Raw genomic sequence first — 3,316 nt, 5'->3', positions numbered from 1 at the left:
TACTTTATAGAAGAGGGGAAAACATTTCAGACCTCAATACTTTATTGGATTATTTTTTTTTAACTTTTTTTTATTATTTTAGAATATAAACTTCTCAAAATGTGTAGGCAAGCTTTGTTTCGCTGTGTCTGGCCTGTACTGAAGGTAAATTTTTCCTGGATTGAACAACAAAATACAGCAGTTGTTTGTTCTATTTATTTACACACATGGATAACATCAATCGGTGACGTCATTGCATCAATATAATGTTCCCCAAAATCTGATCCTTCTGTTCCAGCACAAACTTGCATTTGATGCCCCAATGTAGGGTGCCAGAATGAATCACTTGGAATGAGATGAAAACGAGTATGTACAGACTATAACTGGTCTGCGGACACCGAGTCATGATGGTCAAAATAAAAATTGTCTACCATAGAAATTGTTACTAAAATAAACGAGCAAACACTAGACTTGTATTAAGACAATATTATTCATAAGATAAGGAAACTAAACAATGCAACATACAGCATCTAAAACTCAAGAAAAAACCCAACTGTTTTTGATATTTATAGTAAGAAATGATGGGAACAAATGTGAAAATGAATTGCCATAGTTAAAATGAGGACAGTAGTATGACATCTGGAGAACTGCCTGATAAGCTATGTAACTCTACACGAGAACCGGTACTGGTATTCTGTGGAAAGCCGAGTCCATGTAAATTACACCAGTACATATTTTCTGTGTAAATTGGCAGCTTTGTAAGTTCTGGTCAGTCTCCGGATCAATCATGGGAACGACTTCTTGATCTATGGGGGGTCCTGGACCTTCGGATTGGGCTCCTTGTTCTGTGAATGACAAACACAACCATGATTTATTAAATAAATAAAGGTACGAAGACAACAATATTATGATTGTACAGTTTAGCCAGGAACACTGCAGGTAATCATCCCATCAGCTTAATTCCTTTTCAATGTAGACATGGATCTGTGAACTAGGATAATGGTTTTGTATTGACCAAAATGAAACGGAATCACAACTGATGTACTAGTAATAAATATAAACTTCATAATAACACTAGGATCATGTACATGTGTGGGCATGCTCTTCAGACTAACATCCAAGCAATGCAAGAACTGCAGAACATTAAATATTTTAACTTTATATTTACTCAACCTATATACCAGCAGGCCACCTGATTATCGAACATAAGGTGGACCATAATCTTGAGCCAATAGCTCAAACTTCCCTTTGTACATGATCCTATGACAATGTTCCCTGTTTTACGACTCCTGGTTGTAACAGATTAAACGAGAGCGGTGTGTACCTGCTTCTAGTCATGCTGCGCTTCTTGTACTTTGGTGAACGGCTGCGTGATGGGCTCCTCGTGTAACTCCTACTCCGCTTACCCCTTGGACTCCTTGATCTCGACCGTGACCTTGACCTATACAAATCAACAACTGTCTCATTACTCTGATCAATATGTAGGAATTCACTCGACATTAGTCATGATCATGCTTTGACATGACAAAATCTCTAAAATTCTTCCTTTGTAAAGGAAACAACTTAAATATCTAACAACCATCACTGGAAAGCTAGAAAGTATTTGAAAATTACCTGGGTAGTACACACGGAAAAGATAGCAAGGAATTCACATTTATTATCAAAATGTGAGGGTGTAATTGAAATTCTGTCACAAAATAACTCAAAGATTCAATTGAACAGATAGGCAAAAATTATTAAGAGAAATTACATACAAAAATGTTTCATATAAACTTTTTTTCTCAAAATTAAATTAAGGTTCAACATTTCACTTGAACAGGTAGCCTTGCTTAAACGTTATTTTAATATATATAGCGTACAAATCATATACCTACCTAATTATAAGACAATTTGTTTGAACAAAGTATAGAATATCATTCTGTTATCAGTTCTGTAAAAGAACCTTTTCTTGTCTTTTTATTTGATAAACACCAATTTTGTAAAGGATTTACCTTCAATGATTTATAAATATGAATGTAAAATCAGAATTTAATTTTCATTTCTTGCTAGCAGGGTAAAATAATGAGTTTAGTAAGAAAAATATCTTTACTGTATTTAAGTACATAGTAACTCCTATTTTCACTTTTACATATTGCTTTTCATTGAAACCATTTTAGAGTGCAAAATGTATTCAGCAGGGATTTGGGTGTTATGTTTGAGAAGGTGTGAGATCGATTATCGGTAGTAGATGAAGGGAGATCTAAAAGGGATGATCAAGAGGTACTAGTCCTCCCTTATACACAGAGAGAAGTGACACCACCAGCATGGTGATTTTATCACCGAACAAGTGGAAGACCTGAGAAACAGCGGCCAAACTCACTCTGGGACGAAAGATTTCAGTGTGAGGTGCTCTCAAACTCTGGGATGAAAGATTTCATTGTGTGATGAACTCTAGATCTCAATCTCTGGGACGAAATATTTCATTTTGTGACAATCTCAATCTTGCTGCTAAGCTGGGAGGAAGAATCTATCATTTTGGATGTGTTGGTCGAGAATTCTAATTTCAATATCTGACGCAGCGTTGGCCGACTCTCTTTCTCACAGTAGAAGAAGGGAGAATATCAATCGAAATCGTGCCGAAATATCTGATGACGGAAATCGTGACGCAATATCTGATGACGGCCGAGTCGGATGGTTGTTGGTCATCAACATGAATGTGTTTGGCTAGTAGATCTATCTGAGTTAGGGGTGCAGCACAGAGGTGATGCAATCTATGTTGTACCCAGTTGCAATCTAGAGCTCTGCGTGTGTTGATCATAGAAGTGGATATGGTCTGCAAAGCATGTACAGGGATCAAATCAGTTTGGTTTGAAATCAAGTCATGCATAACACACGCATGAACATATACATAACATTTGCAGAAATGAAACTTCTTGTTTGAAAAGAAAAAAAAAAAAATTATTGAATTGTTTCAATAAAATGTCTTTTGCTAAATAAAAAAGCCTCTATTCAAACGATAATTTTTGTTTTAGAATACTTTTTTTAATTGATAGAGATATATTGTTAAAACCTATTTCATGACCTTGAGATCAAAAGTCAGAAAAAATGTAGCTGACATAATAGGAATTTCTTTTATCAAATGTTTACTGACTGGAAAAGCGAGAGAAATATTTAATCAGTACAGTTAGGGTTAAGCGCATTGCTGATCAGTATATGGAAACATGGATCAAGTATACAGGCAGTCACACAACAAATTAGCAAAGAACCAGTTTTAATAAATCCGACTGTGATTTTCTTAGTCATGTTTGATTTTACTAGTATTGTATATTCAAGTAAACATGTTTTATAAGACAAAAAA

The 3,316-nt window shown here is 35.1% G+C and overlaps 1 long non-coding RNA gene across 1 annotated transcript; it reads right to left on the bottom strand.

Annotated features, from left to right (window-relative positions):
* Window positions 1–180: 180 nt before the first annotated feature.
* LOC110444497 lies at window positions 181–2,863 on the bottom strand. Its single transcript, XR_002462253.1, has 3 exons — window positions 2,339–2,863; window positions 1,304–1,420; window positions 181–824 (listed from the first exon to the last, which is right to left on the bottom strand). It is a non-coding gene; the product is annotated as an uncharacterized LOC110444497 (long non-coding RNA).
* Between the last annotated feature and the right edge of the window lie 453 nt (window positions 2,864–3,316).

This window comes from Mizuhopecten yessoensis, unplaced genomic scaffold, assembly GCF_002113885.1.
Source record: "Mizuhopecten yessoensis strain PY_sf001 unplaced genomic scaffold, ASM211388v2 hete_36133518, whole genome shotgun sequence".
Classification (NCBI taxonomy): Eukaryota; Metazoa; Mollusca; class Bivalvia; order Pectinida; family Pectinidae; genus Mizuhopecten; species Mizuhopecten yessoensis.
The sequence above is the reverse complement of the archived record's forward strand: the minus strand, read 5'-3'. Positions and strand labels throughout refer to the sequence as shown.